Source organism: Coregonus clupeaformis, unplaced genomic scaffold (assembly GCF_020615455.1).
Source record: "Coregonus clupeaformis isolate EN_2021a unplaced genomic scaffold, ASM2061545v1 scaf0688, whole genome shotgun sequence".
Classification (NCBI taxonomy): Eukaryota; Metazoa; Chordata; class Actinopteri; order Salmoniformes; family Salmonidae; genus Coregonus; species Coregonus clupeaformis.
The window spans coordinates 171885-189341 of record NW_025534143.1 but is presented as its reverse complement, the minus strand read 5'-3'; the positions used below and the strand labels follow the sequence as shown (position 1 = coordinate 189341).

Sequence of the window (17457 nt, the reverse complement as noted above, 5' to 3'; positions counted from 1 at the left end):
CTTGGCTGATTTCTTTTGATTTTCCCATGATGTCAAGCAAAGAGGCACTGAGTTTGAAGGTAGGCCTTGAAATACATCCACAGGTACACCTACAATTACACTCAAATAATGTCAATTAGCCTTTCAGAAGCTTCTAAAGCCATGACATTTTCTGGAATTTTCCAAGCTGTTTAAAGGCACAGTCAACTTAGTGTATGTAAACTTCTTCTTCCACTGGAATTGTGATACAGTGAATTATAAGTGAAATAATCTGTCTGTAAACAATTGTTGGAAAAATTACTTGTGTCATGCACAAAGTAGATGTCCTAACCGACTTTCCAAAACTATAGTTTGTTAACAAGAAATGTGTGGAATGGTTGAAAAACAAGTTTTAATGACTCCAACCTATGTGTATGTAAACTTCCGACTTCAACTGTACATACATAAATACAGTATCTGACATCTCAATACATGATCTGTAATTCTTCAAATTGAATAACTTTTGTCACCCCAAAGCACAATATTCAGTGTCCAACAACGTGAACTAAAATGTCTTATTTGATCGTTCTCAGTTTATGTATGTATTCATTAATTTGTTATACAATACATTCATTGTGTAAGTACACCTTGTGTGTGACTATTAAGTTCAAAGCCCTTGCAGACTAGGCTATCCTGCTGTCCATGACATATCAAATGTTCAATCAAAATGAAATACAAATCCTGCTTCATTAATTTCTTGTTGGCATACACTTGGATGTCACTATGTGAGTACACTGTCCTGTCGATCACCTTGCAGTGACATTGCACTTTACAGTCACATGGTATAATAACATTCTGTTCAAGCCTGGTCTTATTGGGATACTTCGGGACTTCCCCAGTGTCAGATTAATGCGTGGATACCATTTTTATGTCTCTGCGTGCAGTTTGAATGAAGTTGCTAACTAGTGCAATTGCAAACTAGCGTTAGCTCAATGACTAGATGTCTATTTGTATCTGCTAGCATGCTAGTAGATACCCATAGACTTCCAGTCATTGCGATAACACTAGTTAGCACTGGCTTACGAAACTACCTCTAACTTCTTTCATACTGGAAACAGAAACATCAAAAAGTTCATCTGACTATGGGGAAGTAGATAAAGGGCCTAATTGCCAAAATCCCAAAGTATCCCTTTAACAATGAACAAAAAGTCACATGAAAATGATTAACTTCAATTATTTGTGAATATTATGGTCAGTAGAGTGGACATATAAGTTATGCTGGTTAATTCTGCCATTCTGATGAACAGGAGAAGAACAGGGTTCATACTGTAACTGCTGTTTGGATTGGACTGTGGCCATGTACTGTACTTATTGTTAAAACAGCTGTATCCAAGTCCGGGGCTTTGTACGCCAGTATTTCCGTCCTAATTAACCTCAATTATCCTTTAAAAAGAAGGGAAACAATCCTCTTCAAATCTGCTTGAACATGTCTGAGTAATCATGTTACTTTTCTACAATCACCAAAATAGCAACCACACTAAGACAGTCATTAAACAAGCTGCTGGTTATCAGATGTCTCTGATATATCACATTTCCCGGTGTAGAGGAAAAAGGGACAAATCTATTAGCCCATGATTCATATAGTTTGCTCATATCTATGGTACGAAAAGTTGTATTTGGCCAATGTTAAGTCTGATACGGAATATTTAATAGAGTACCCCTACTTTATTTTAAATGTAGCCTAGTCTATGAAATTGGATCTTGATTAGTGCAACAACCTGGATGAATGAATAGTGAGTGTGTCCAAAGTGCCTACTAAGCACAACTCATATGTATAGCTTTGAGGTAATTTACAAAAGCTCTTCTCAACAACAGCAGATTGATGCTTTGACAGATATTACTGGTGCAAATGTTTTTCCCCCCTATCTTTTGGCTTGCATTGTTACTATATCATCTTTATATGTAGGTGACAGTATTTCAGCTAGTTTTTCATCTGTGAAATATTGTGAGCTAAACAGTCAATGTTAATTGCAATCTCTTTTAGTTGTGGTTAATAATGCATTGATGGCAGGTTCTTTATTTAATGGAAATGTGGCATATTATAGTGTAAATATAACCATAGAGTACCTTGTGCTTAATGGAGTTATCCATGGGCAACAGGTTCATGCAGCTCAAACAATGCATGCCCATGGAAAGGAAGGAGGATTCTCACCAAGGACAATGGCACAGTATAAATGGGGCTACTGCAGCAGGCTATGCTTATCTTCTCAGCATCAGCGACAAGGTAAGTCTCCCCCTGTGCTTGACAAGAATAGCTGAAATATTTGAACTTCATGTTAAAAAGCAGATTTCCATGTTATGCGGTTGCATTATTCCACAAGCTTCTGAACCGTTCTAGGGCACAGGGGATTGGTGTCAGGGGATTCAGTGATTGCAGTAAGCTGCAATAAGTTGGTAAGTAGAACGACAAATGACAATTTCATCTTTGACTTTCAAGGGAGAAAAAGCCTGAGATGAAATGTGTTCTGTTATACTGTATTCTTAGAGGTCAGAATGAGCGGGGATGGAGAAATGTCCATCTTCGGGCCAGCTGCCCAGTACCTGAGGAAGTCAGAGAAGGAGAGGATCGAGGCTCAGTCTATGCCCTTTGACGCCAAAACAGCCTGTTACGTCAGTGATGACAAAGAGCTCTATGTGAAGGGGCTCGTCCAGAACAAAGACGGGGACAAAGTCACTGTCCAGACCCTAGATGACAGAGTAGATCCACGGTGGAACCAATGTCGTAGCAATCAGTGGCAACATGGGCTCATTCCCATTCAATGTGCCAAATTGGAGGCTTGCTTTCAGTAGCTTTCATAACCCTGCTGTATTATGTTTCTATTTTCCAGACTGTAGTAGTCAAGGAGGACCAAGTGTTTCCAATGAACCCTCCCAAGTTCGATTAGATGGAGGACATGGTTATGATGGCCTACCTCAATGAGCCCACTGTGCTGTATAACCTCAAAGATCGTTACGGAGCATGGATGATATATGCAAGTCTTTTACACTGATAAACAATATTTCACCCCCAAAAAATGTAATTGATAATCTCATTGTTAAATGTATCTAACAAGGGCATATACACTACCGGTCAAAAGTTTTAGAACACCTACTCATTCAAGGGTTTTTCTTTATTTTTACTATTTTCTAGAATAATAGTGAAGACATCAAAACTACGAAATAACACATATGGAATCATGTAGTAACCAAAAAAGTGTTAAACAAATCAAAATATATTTTATATTTGAGATTCTTCAAATAGCCACCCTTTGCCTTGATGACAGCTTTGCACACTCTTGGCATTCTCTCAACCAGCTTCATGAGGTAGTCACTTGGAATGCATTTCAATTAACAGGTGTGCCTTCTTAAAAGTTAATCTATGAAATGTTTTCCCTTCTTAATGCGTTTGAGCCAATCAGTTGTGTTGTGACAAGGTAGGGGGGGGTATACATAAGATAGCCCAATTGGTAAAAGACCAAGTCCATATTATGGCAAGAACAGCTCAAATAAGCAAAGACAAATGACAGTCCATCATTACTTTAAGACATGAAGGTCAGTCAATACGGAACATTTCGAGAACTTTGAAAGTTTCTTCAAGTGCAGTTGCAAAAACCATCAAGCGCTATGATGAAACTGGCTCTCATGAGGACCGCCACAGGAATGGAAGACCCAGAGTTACCTCTGCTGCAGAAGATAAGTTCATTAGAGTTACCAGCCTCAGAAATTGCAGACCAAATAAATGCTTCACAGAGTTCAAGTAACAGACACATCTCAACATCAACTGTTCAGAGGAGACCGCGTGAATCAGGCCTTCATGGTATAATTGCTGCAAAGAAACACTTCTAAATGACATCAATAAGAAGAAGAGACTTGCTTGGGCCAAGAAACACACGCAATGGACATTAGACCGGTGGAAATTTGTCCTTTGGTTTGGAGTCCAAATTTGAGATTTTTGGTTCCAACCGCCGTATCTTTGTGAGACGCGGTGTGGTTGAACGGATGATCTCTGCATGTATATTTCCCACCGTAAAGCATTGAGGAGGAGGTGTTATTGTGTGGGGGTACTTTGCTGGTGACACTGTCTGTGATTTATTTAGAATTCAAGGCACACTTAACCAGCATGGCTACCACAGCATTCTGTAGCGATACGCCATCCCATCTGGTTTGGGCTTAGTGGGACTATCATTTGTTTTTCAACAGGACAACGACCCAACACACCTCCAGGCTGTGTAAGGGGTAGTTTACCAAGAAGGAGAGCGATGGTGTGCTGCATCAGATGACCTGGCCTCCACAATACCCCAACCTCAACCAAATTGAGATGGTTTGGGATGAGTCAGACCGCGTTACCTTAGATTGGCGTTACCTTACTTGGCGTTACCTTAGATTGTAAACTATCATGGTCAAAACATATAGATTCAATGGTTGTAAAGATGGGGAGAGGTCTGTACGTAATAAAGAGATGCTCCACACTCCAAAAGCAAGTTCTGCAGGCTCTAGTTTTGTCTAATCTTGATTATTGTCCAGTCGTGTGGTCCAGTGCTGCAAGAAAATACCTAGTTAAGCTGCAGCTGGCCCAAAACAGAGCGGCACGTCTTGCTCTTCATTGTAATCAGAGGGCTGATATAAATACTATGCATGCCAGTCTCTCTTGGCTAAGAGTTGAGGAGAGACTGACTGCATCACTTCTTATTTTTATAAGAAACATTAATGTGTTGAATATCCCAAATTGTTTGCATAGTCAACTTACACACAGCTCTGACACACACAAGTACCCCACCAGACATGCCACCATGGGTCTTTTCACAGTCCCCAAATCCAGAACAAATTCAAGAAAGCGTACAGTACACTTTTTTGGTTACTACATGATTCCATATGTGTTATTTCATAGTTTTGATGTCTTCACTATTATTCTACAATGTAGAAAATAGTACAAATAATGAAAAACGCTTGAATGAGTAGGTGTTCTAAAACATTTGACCGGTAGTGTATGTTTCTTCAATATTGACAGACCTACTCTGGGCTGTTCTGTGTGACTGTGAACCCATATAAGTGGCTCCCGGTCTACAACCCAGAGGTGGTGAGCGCCTACAGAGGGAAGAAGAGGATGGAGGTCCACCTCACATCTTTGCCCTCTCTGATAATGCTTATCAGCTCATGCTAACAGGTATTTCACCCACTGCTTTAAATGTCTTTTGATTACATATTGTGAATTTGAACATCCAACTTATTGTGCTTATTTTTCTTTAGATCAGGAACATCAGTCTATCCTAATCACGTAAGTATCTTTTTTTTTTTTTTTGCAGATATAGTAGTTGCCAGTTAAATATATTCTAATGACACAATAATCTGATATTTTTCTTCAACAGTGGAGAATCCGGTGCAGGCAAGACTGTAAACACCAAACGTGTCATCCAGTACTTTGCGACAATCGCAGTGTCTGCAGACAAGAAAAAAGAACCAGTCAGCAAGATAAAGGTAAGCTTATGCCTTTTGTAGTGCAGTGGCTTTGACTGGTGCTGTACAGGAATGGACTTTGACTGGTGCTTTACAGGAATGGGCTTTGACCGGTGCTGTACAGGAATGGGCTTTGACTTGTGCTGTACAGGAATGGGCTTTGACCGGTGCTGCACAGGAATGGGCTTTGACTGGTGCTGTACAGGAATGGATGTCAGATATATTTCCTTTCTTGTGGCAGGGAACCCTTGAGGATCAAATCATCCAGGCCAACCCTCTGCTGGAGGCTTTTGGGAATGCCAAGACTGTGAGTGTCACGCCCTGACTCTGGGGACTGGTATTTGTTGAGTCAGGGTGTGTATTTTCTGTGTGGTATGTTCTATGTTGTATTTTCTAGGTTTAGATCTAGATCGTCTAGATCTATGTTGGCCGGTGTGGTTCCCAATCAGAGGCAGCTGTCGCTCGTTGTCTCTGATTGGGGACCATACTTAGGCAGCCTATTGGCACTAGTGGGTTGTGGGATCTTGTTCCGTGTGAGTTATGTTGTTTGTCTACCTTGGACTTCACGTTTCGTTTCATTTGTTGTTTTGTCCTGGTGTTTATTCAGTATAAATAAACATGTATGCATATCACGCTGCGCCTTGGTCCGTCCCGTCTATAAACGAATGTGACAGTGAGGAACGACAACTCCTCTCGCTTTGTGAGTGAAACCAGAATCCAACAGAATTGTTTTTTACGCAGAAGTGTAGCAATAAGAGCTGAACAATGTTAAACTTACAGTAAGACATTTTTATTTTCTCAAAAAGGGCAAATTCATTAGAATACACTTTGGCACAACGGGTAAACTGGCCTCAGCAGATATTGAAGTGTGTAAGTACAACATTTGTTTTGTTGCTAAAATGGAATTTCCTGACTTTATCCATATACTGTATGAGTCATGTTGAATTTATTCTGCTTTGTTACTGAAAGATCTGCTGGAAAAATCTCGAGTGACAATTGGGTGCTGAGAGGAGCTACCATATATTCTACTAGCTTACTTGCAATAAGAAGCCAGAGCTTATTGGTACGTAAAATCTTGACACACTACATTATCTCTCTTACTGAGTCTCTCTCTCTCTCTCTCACACACACACACACACAAGCAAATAATACGGGACCCCGATCATACTTGACCACCTTCATACGGGACCCCCATCATATGTGACCCCCATCGTTAGCAAAAAAAAGTTTTTAATATGTCTTGTCATCAGGTGAATCATAACTCCAAATACATTTTTGCTAAGAGCAGCTGGTTAGCTGGTTAAAGGCCCAGTGTGCAATTGTGAAAGTTATGATAATATCATTTTAGTTTAAGAGCTGTTTGAAAAGACCACCTGAAATTTCTGCCTGTTTTGGTGGGATGGAGTTTTAGCCTTCCATGGTGACATAATTTATTAATTAATAGACCAATAGGAAAGAGAGTTCCAAACCTCTCTGCCAATAACAGCGAATTTTCCCCACTCAGACCACTCACAGACAGTCCTAGCAAAATTCTTGAGAAGAAGCTATTTTATTTTTGTCCATTTGAAATAAAAACAAATAACAGTAAGGTACTTAATTGTTACCCAGAAATGATTTGATATTGAGATAAAAATGCACTGGTAGCCTGTTTACGGGGGCTTTTTCAAAGCCTACGTATGTCAGATGAGTTTAATTGGCTCCAATGAGTGTAATTTGCTCAATATTAGGAGTTGAGAAATAAAGTAGACATCATTAGAACGAAGATATTGTCCTCTTTTCTAAATATGTATATTCTGTTGTTGCTAGCGATATTCATAAAAACATTGGGGAAAACATTTCTTTCTTTGCAGACCCCAGTTGAATACCCCTGCTCTAATTTAATTTCCCCCTTTCAGATATGCTTCTCATCACCACCAACCCCTATGACTTTGCCTTTATAAGTCAAGGAGAAATCACTGTGAAGAGCATAGATGATGCAGAGGAGTTGATAGCTATTGATGTGAGTTGAGTTAAGGGAATCAAATATGCATGGTTTCTTTTCAGATAGATATGATTTGATGTCCCTCTTTTATGGCACAGGAAGCCATTGATATCCTGGGTTTTACTGCTGAATAAAAAGTGGGCATCTACAAGCTGACTGGTGCCATAATGCATTATGGGAACATGAAGTTCAAGCAGAAACAGAGTGAGGAACAGGCAGAACCTGATGGCACCGAGGGTGAGGGGGACATCACTCTAGAAAACGTTCATCACATGATCGTGTATATCATAACTGAATCAAATACAATCAGGTAGTGATTAATCTTTGTCATACAGAACAGGTATTAACAAAAGAAAAGTTGTAATGTAATAAATTGATGGTTGTCTCCTCTGTTTGTAAAGCATTGTTATGTGTTCGCCATACAGAAGCTGATAAAGCAGCATACCTGATGGGCTTCAACTCTGCTGACCTGCTCAAAAATCTCTGCTATCCCAGAGTAAAGGTTGGGAATGAGTACGTCACCAAAGGACAAAGCGTTCAGCAAGTAAGGCAACAAGACATGGACAATACGTGTCTTTAGACTAAGCAATGGTCAACTAAGAGGATATTTTCTATACATTATAGGTGTATAACTCCATTGGAGCCCTTGCCAAATCAGTCTATGAGAAGATGTTCTTTTGGATGGTCTTAAGGATCAACCAACAACTGGATACAAAGCAGTCCAGACAACATTTCATTGGTGTTCTGGATATTGCTGGATTTGAGATCTTTGAAGTATGGTTCCAACATATTGATATATTTCATTACTAATGTTTTGTGAAATGATACAAGCATACATTGATCCTCAAGCATTCATTGTCATGCTACTTTCATATTCCCTCAGTACAACACATTGGAACAGCTCTGCATCAACATCACTAATGAGAAACTGCAACAGTTTTTCAATCACCACATGTTTGTGTTGGAACAAGAGGAATACAAGAAGGAAGGGATTGAGTGGGAGTTCATTGACTTTGGAATGGACTTGGCTGCCTGCATTGAGCTTATTTAGAAGGTACTGTCAAAAACCATATACCTTGATTGAATAATGTTGAATGCCCTGCATTTGACCAGTTCTTCTGCATTTGACCAGTTCTTCTCAGTAATTAATCATCTCTTGTCGACCAGCCAATTGGCATCTTCTCCATCCTTGAAGAGGAGTGTATGTTCCCTAAGTCAACAGACACTTCTTTCAAGAACAAACTCTACGACCAGCATCTTGGAAAGAACCAAGCTTTCCAAAAGCCAAAGATTGTCAAAGGCAAACCTGAGGCCCACTTCACCCTGGTGCACTATGCTGGTAATGTGGACTACAGTCTCACTGGCTGGCTAGACAAGAACAAGGACCCATTGAACGAGTGTGTTCTGCAGCTGTACCAGAAGTCATCTGTCAAAATACTGTGTATGCTTTATGCAACCTTCTCTCCAACAGATGGTAACCATGCATTTAAAGTTTATATTACCTGATCAAATTAGATCAACTGACCATGAAGGTAATCTTTATTAATCTCCCATAGCTAAAATAACATGCCATGCATTATTTATCATTATTTCAACATCGTTTCTTCAGAGCCTGCGGCAGGTGGTGCGGCCAAGAAAATTGCTAAGAAGGGAGCATCGTTCCAAACAGTTTCCGCTCTGTTCAGGGTAAGGTGTTGATCTATGTGCGGTGCTGCATAGACAAAAGAAGACACACTTCTCTCCCCACATGAGCTATTGTATATAGCCTATATACCTATACTTCCTGATACATTTTTGTGTCACATTTTTTCAGGAGAACCTTGGCAAGCTCATGACAAACTTGAGAACAACCCATCCTCACTTTGTGCAGTGTTTGATTCCAAATGAGACCAAAACACCAGGTACTCAGGATAATCTGCTTGATTTCAACCACAGAAGGTTTTACTGCCTTGAGATACTGCTAAATGTCATTTTATGCTTTCATCATAGGTGCCATGGAAAACCAATTGGTTATCCACCAGCTACGCTGCAACGGTGTGTTGGAGGGTATCAGAATCTGCAGGAAGGGATTCCCAAGTAGAATCCTTTATGGGGACTTCAAGCAGAGGTAAATTGAGAGACACATGTTAGAGTAATGGAGTTAAAAATGTGCCTTAAGCTCACTCCACAGCTAGCTTGAAATGTTGCCGATGGAGCTATCCAATTGGTACCTTTTGTATAGCTCAAACGGTTGGTAAGTTGTCAAGGAAGTTGGCTGTATGTGAGCAGAGGATCACTGGTTCGAGCTCGGTATGGGGATAGGGACAGTGGAAGAAGCTAAACTGTTAGCAGCACACTGACGTCGGTTTCATTAGGGACTACTTAGTATACTGTATCTAGTGTATTCAGTACTAATGCTTGGTCTCATGTGTTTCAGGTACAGGATCCTGAATGCCAGTGCTATCCCAGAGGGACAGTTCATGGACAACAAGAAGGCTGTGGAGAAACTGCTAGGCTCCATTGATGTGGATCATACTCAGTACAAGTTTGGCCACACCAAGGTGCACTTTTCACACTGTATACAAATCCACACTGTAATAGTAATGCACAAACACAATATTGATAGTAAACCAAACTCCACTTTTTCAGATGTTTTTCAAAGCTGGTCTCCTGGGTGCTCTGGAGGGAGGAGAGATGAGCGCCTAGCCCATGTTGTGAGATCCACTCAGGCACTGTGTCGTGGATACGTTGTCAGACTGGAGTACCCGAAGAGGATGGCCAGAAAATAAGGCAACACGGGTCTATTGCAATCTCACATCCTAAACTCTGGGATATCATATAAGTCCATTTTGAATGAAAACTAACAGAATAATCTTGATTTTACTTTGATAGGGAGTCCATTTACACCGTTCATTCATGATCGTGAAACACTGGCCATGGATGAAGCTATATTTCAAACTCAAGCCTCTTCTGAAAAGTGCAGAATCTGAAAAAGAGACGGACCAAATGAAGGTCGACTTCACTAAGTGCAAGGAGGATCTGGCCAAATCAGAAAGCAGGAGAAAGGAGCTTGAGGAGAAGATGGTCTCCATTGTCCAAGAGAAGAATGACCCTCTCCTTCAAGTTCAGGGTGTAAGTATTCCCAAATTAGGTTAATAAATAGTGAAATACATCTGCAACTAACATTATAACACTTTAGTAGTTGTTATTATATCAACAAAATGTTATTATTTCTGACTAATTAGGAATCAGATAATCTGCTGGATGCTGAAGAGAGATGTGAGGGCCTAATCAAAAGCAAGATCCAGATGGAACAAAAACTTAAGGAGGTAACAGAAAGACTGGAGGATGAGGAGGAAGTGAATGCTGAGCTGACTGCAAAGAAGAGGAAGCTGGAGGATGAGTGCTCTGAGCTCAAGAAAGACATGGATGACTTAGAGCTCACCTTAGCCAAAGTGGAGAAGGAGAAACATGCCATAGAGAACAAGGTAATCCACCTACTCCCATTAGGCTTTCTCAGGGTTCAAACCATTTAAACAGTTTCACAACACTTCATAATTATTTCAGGTGAAAAATCTTACGGAAGAGATCATGTCCCAAGATGAGAATGTAGCTAAACTGACCAAAGAGAAGAAAGCCCTCCAAGAGGCCCACCAACAAACACTGGATGACCTGCAATCAGAGGAGGACAAAGTCAACACTCTGAACAAAGCCAAATCCATGCTGGAACAGCAAGTTGATGATGTGAGTTAGTTTATTAAATGAACACAGGTGTGATGATGATGAGAAACGTAAAATAAGGTACATTTTATTTGTATGTAGCTTGAAGGTTCCCTGGAACAAGAGAAGAAGGTTCGTATGGACCTCGGGAGCCAAGAGAAAGCTGGAGGTGTCACGATCGTTACAGGAGGGAGAGGACCAAGGCGCAGCGTTGAAAGCAAACATATTTATTATACGAATGATCACACGATCAAAACAACGAAACGTGACGTCCTTGGTTACATAAACAAACCAACACGGAACAAGAAACCACAACACAAAGTGAAAAGACAGACAGTTAAATATGGCTCCCAATCAGAGACAACCAGCTGACACTCGTTGCCTCTGATTGGGAGTCACTCAGGCCAACATAGATATACAAACATAGAATCACACACCCTGGCTCAACATAACATAGTCCCCAGAGCCAGGGCGTGACAGTACCCCCCCCCAAAGGCGCGGACTCCGACCGCGCCAAACAACCACAACAGGGAGGGACCGGGTGGGCACTCCGCCTCGGCGGCGGATCCGGCTCGGACATGACCCAGGCACGGGTTGTGCTGGACTGACGACGCGCACCCCTGGCTTGGTGCGTGGAGGAGGAACGGGCCTTACCAGGCTGACGACGCACACCGTAGGCTTGGTGCGTGGAGCAGGGACAGGCCGGACCGGGCTGACGAAGCGCACCCCTGACTTGGTGCGGGGAGCAGGAATGAGCCGGACCGGGCTGACGACGCGCACCACTGACTTGGTGCGGGGAGCTTGGATGGGCCGGACTGGGCTGGCGACGCGCACCACAGACTTGGTGCGGAGAGCAGGAACGGGCCGGACAGGGCTGACGAAACGCACCACAGACTTGGTGCGGGGAGCAGGAATGGGCCGGACTGGGCTGGCGACGCGCACCACAGACTTGGTGCGGAGAGCAGGAACGGGCCGGACAGGGCTGACGAAACGCACCACAGACTTGGTGCGGGGAGCAGGAATGGACCGGACTGGGCTGGTGACGCGCACCACCGACTTGGTGCGGGGAGCTTGGATGGGCCGGACTGGGCTGGCGACGCGCACCACAGACTTGGTGGGAGTGGCAGGAACAGGCCGGACCGTACTGGGAACACACACCACTGGCCCTACGTGGGGATCAGGAACAGGCCGGACCGGACTGGCAACACACGCCAGTACCTCTCGCCGTGCCTCTACAACCTCCTTCCCCCTGGTGACCAGTGACTCCCGTAACCTGGCGGCCTCTTCTGCCAACCCGCTGGACCGCTCTATCGCTGCCTCCTGCTGCCCCGACGTCGTGAGCCCCCCCCTAAAAATTTTCTGGGGGTCTCTCCTCCCCGTGGGCCAGGCCTCCATCGTTCTCGCCAGACTCTCACCCCACTGCTCCAAAGTCCAACCTCACTCCTCTTCTCTTGGCTTGGCCCAGTCGAGACTCCTACTCCACTGCTCCCAAGTCCATCCTCTCTCTTCTTCACGCTGCTTGGTCCTGTTATGGTGGTTTCTTCTGTCACGATCGTTACAGGAGGGAGAGGACCAAGGCGCAGCGTTAAAAGCAAACATATTTATTATACGAATGATCACACGATCAAAACAACGAAACGTGACGTCCTTGGTTACATAAACAAACCAACACGGAACAAGAAACCACAACACAAAGTGAAAAGACAGACAGTTAAATATGGCTCCCAATCAGAGACAACCAGCTGACACTCGTTGCCTCTGATTGGGAGTCACTCAGGCCAACATAGATATACAAACATAGAATCACACACCCTGGCTCAACATAACATAGTCCCCAGAGCCAGGGCGTGACAGGAGGGTGACCTGAAGCTGTCTCAGGAGACCTTAATGGACCTGGAGAATGAGAAGCAGCAGCTGGATGAGAAGCTCAAGAAGTACTTTGACATTGTCTAATGTTGCATTGAGTAGGAAAGACTTTGAGGGGTCACATCTGCTGGGTAAGGTTGAGGAGGAACAGTCTCTTTCTGCACAACTTCAGAAGAATATCAAAGAGCTTCAGGTGAATAAAATCTTACTGTATTTGTCTAATGGCTTAATTAACTTATAGATAAATGCACCATGGGTGTGCTAGGATATGTATACATTATACAAAGAGGAAGTGTTACCAACATTTATTTTACTGTAAACTGAACATAGTTTGTCAACCTGTAGGCTCGTATTGAGGAACTTGAGGAGGAAACTGAGGCTGATTGTGCTGTTCTGGCCAAGGTAGAGAAGCAGAGGGCTAACCTCTCCAGGGAAATTGAGGAGATCAGTGAGAGACTTGAGGCTGGTGGAGCCACTGCTACTCAGGTTGAGATGAACAAGAGGCGTGAGGCTGAGTTTCAGAAGCTGCGTCTAGACCTGGAGGAGTCCTCGCTACAGCATGACGCTACCTCTGCTACTCTGCGTAGAAAACATGCAGACAGTGTGGCAGAACTGGGAGAGCAGATTGACAACCTCCAAAGAGTTAAGCAGAAACTCGAAAAAGATAAAAGTGAGCTAAAACTGAGGTGGATGACCTGTCAAGCAACATGGAGGCTATTGCTAAAGAAAAGGTAAGTTAACAAATATTTTTTAAATTTTGGTTTTGAAATATAAATTGAAATAGCTACAGTTTTTTTTTTTTGTGAAATGCGATTTTGTAGATCAATTTGGAAAAACTGTGCCGTTCTCTTGAAGATCATCTGAGTGAAGTGAATACTAAAGAGGAAGAGCATCAGAGATTAATCAATGACCTTTCAAAACCGAAGGCTCGACTGCAGACAGAAAATTGTGAAAACTTCACGTCCAAGTCAAAGCCAATGTTCACATTTACATATTTCTGAACTTCTATTTTGATCATTTTCAGGGGAGATGTCACGACAGCTTGAGGAGAAGGATTCCTTAATGTCACACCTAACTCGCAGGAAACAAGCCTATGTCCAACAAATAGAAGAGCTGAAAAGGCAGAATGAGGAGGATGTTAAGGTCAACATAATATATGCTACTAAAATGTTATGTTTGTGAAGAAAAAGCCCATGACATTTCCTTTCCATATCAGGCTAAGAATGCCCTGGCACATGGTTTACAATCAACCCGCCATGACTGTGACCTGCTCCGGGAGCAGTATGAGGAGGAGCAGGAGTCCAAGGCTGAGCTGCAGAGGAGCATGTCCAAGGCCAACAGTGAGGTAGCTCTGTGGAGAACCAAGTATGAGACTGATGCCACCCAGCGCACTGAGGAACTTGAAGAGGCCAAGTAAGATCCAACAAAACTGATCTATTTTGTCCACGTGATCGCTTCAACCAAAGGGAAAGGTATTATGGAATTTCATGTTTCCCACTACAGGAAGAAGCTAGCCCTACGTCTTCAGGAAGCAGAGGAAGCTGTTGAGGCAAACAACTCCAAGTGCTCCTCATTGGAGAAGACCAAGCAGAGGCTGCAGGGGGAGGTGGAGGATCTGATGATGGATGTTGAGAGAGCCAACTCTGCTGCTGCCACTCTGGACAAGAAGCAAAGAAACTTTGATAAGGTACAAGATGGCATACCTACTATTTTAGAAATACATGTTTATGATGCTTATTGTGTTTATTTATATGACAAATATAGCCTGTCTAAGTAATATTTCGTAATTTGTAGATCCTGGCAGAGTGGAAGCAGAAATTTGAGGAGAGTCAGGCAGAGCTGGAGGCATCCTTGAACGCTCAAACGCGAAAACAAAAACATGCAACGTATGTCAAGGATCTTTATTTAGTAAATGCTCTCATTCCACACACAATCTTTAAGTATAGAAACATTATATAGAAACAATTAAGCTTACTGAGAAATGTTTTTTTTCTTCTAGAGGAAATTATGGATCTCACTGAAAAGCTAGGGGAAACAGGAAAAACCATTCATGAGCTTGAAAAGTCAAAGAAACAGTCTGAACAGAAGAAGACAGAGGTTCAGACTGCCCTGGAGGAGGCAGAGGTAATAGTAAAACTTGTAAAGATGGTACCTCATATTTATCCCGATTTCCAACTACAATATCTTCCTGTCTATTCTGACTATACATTAACTCCCATTCAGGCATCTATAGAGCATGACGAATCTAAGATCCTCTGTGCCCAGCTGGAGTTGAACCAGGTGAAGTCTGAGGTGGACAGAAAGATTTCTGAAAAGGATGAGGAGATTGACCAGTTGAAGAGAAACAGCCAGAGAGTTATTGATTCCATGCAGACCAATCTGGACGCTGAGGTCAGGAGCAGGAATGATGCCCTGAGAGTTAAGAAGAAGATGGAGGGAGACCTCAATGAGATGGAGATTCAGCTAAGCCATACTAATAGGCAGGCCAGTGAGTCACAAAAACAAATGAGATATATCCAAGTTCAGCTCAAGGTTAGCTGATGGAAACAAACATACATGAAATATACTGTTTGTTTTGCAGTTATAGGAGAAACTTCACCATTTCCATTTACTTTGATCAATTCATTCCCCCGTAGGAAGCACAACTCCACCTTGATGATGCTATTAGAGGACACGATGATACGAAGGAGCAGGTTGCCATGTCTGAGCGCAGGAGCAACCTGTTGCAGGCTGAAATTGATGAGATGAGGGGTACTCTGGAGCAGACTGAGAGATGCCGTAAAACAGCTGAGCAAGAACTAGTGGGTGCTAGCGAGAGAGTGCAGCTACTGCACTCACAGGTACAGTACTCAACTTTCTTAATCACCTCAGCCCTAAAGCAACAACTAATTTAATCTAAAAATACAAAATGTCCCCATGGTGATTTGCTGACTTACATATTTTACAGAATACAAGCCTGATCAACAGTCGCAAGAAACTTGAGGCTGATCTCGCCTCAATTCAGATTGAGATGGAAGACAGTATTCAGGAGGCCAGAAACGCTGAGGAGAAGGCCAAAAACGCTATCACTGATGTACGTTTATGTTCCGCCTTATTTACTGTAAGTGTCCCTTTTATGGTTATCAATGTGCTAAACTGTTTTTATTTTATTTTGTTCAGGCTGCCATGATGGCAGAGGAGCTGAAGAATTAGCAGGACACGAGTGGTCACCTTGAGAGGATGAAGAAGAATCTGGAGATCACCGTCAAGGACCTGCAGCACCGTCTAGTTGAAGCAGAGAATATTGCCATGAAGGGTGGAAAGAAGCAACTCCAGAAACTGGAGACAAGGGTAGTGTTTGTATAGTTAAGATTATAATAGAACCTTAACTATTATTGAAGATACAGATGACAATGTTATGCTTGTATTATGTGGTGGTAATAGTTGTTGGTTTCCATCAGGTGAGAGAGCTGGAGATTGAGCTAGAGTCAGAGCAGAAACACGCCTCAGATGCTGTCAAAGGCTTACGCAAGTATGAGCGCAGAATCAAGGAGCTCACCTATCAGGTAAATGTCAGCTGGATGGATACACTGCATGCGAAACTGCACCGTTGATTTCCTCATCACCACAGTTCTTTGGTGCATGGCAATTTAAAGAATTCTCCATAATAGGCCCTAGGCTGCATAAAATGTGTCCTGTTTTAGAACAGTCTGAGGAGGATAAAAATAACATCATTAGACTTCAAGAACTGGTGGACAAGTTACAGCTGAAGGTCAAAGCCTACAAGAGACAGGCGGAGGAGGCTGTGAGTACAACTCAATCCAGACCAGTTTACACACATGGTTTTTAACCTCCCTTCAAAATGTTGACACTTAATCTAATTTCATTTTATAGGAGGAGCAAGCCAATACCCACCTGACCAAGTTCAGGAAGGTGCAGCATGAGTTGGAGGAGGCTGAAGAGCGTGCTGACATTGCTGAGACCCAGGTCAACAAGATGCGGGTCAAGAGTCGTGACATGGGCAAGGTGAGTTGATGGGCTAGCAAATTTACTGCATTCATACAATAAATCTGACTAACCATACCTGATATACTGAAGTGGTATACAAATAAATCCTTACTATTTCTTATTTTACAGGGAAAAGACAGTGGAGAGTAACCGATGGCTGGCATTCTGAAGGAAAAGTGGACAATGCCTGCAACATACTCTTAACCAACAACTTCCAAATACCTCATTTGTTTAGTCTAATGGATATCTATGAGAACTGTAAGAAAATGTAGAAGTTGTAGATGTATTATTTTGGTTTGCTGTAGTGGATGTATAATAATAAACTCAACATGATTTATGTTTATTGATTCATTGTCTGGATACACAAAAGTTAGCCTATGCTATTTGACAAAATCAGTAGTAAAACAAAAAATAGTAGCCTAGTATGGCGCAAAATGCACTCAACATTAGGGCCTACCTACACAATACAGGCA

At 42.4% G+C, this 17457-nt stretch overlaps 1 pseudogene; it reads left to right on the top strand.

Annotated features, from left to right (window-relative positions):
* The first annotated feature begins 2511 nt into the window (after positions 1–2511).
* LOC121556828 lies at positions 2512–17203 on the top strand (annotated as a pseudogene).
* The last annotated feature ends 254 nt before the right edge of the window (positions 17204–17457 follow it).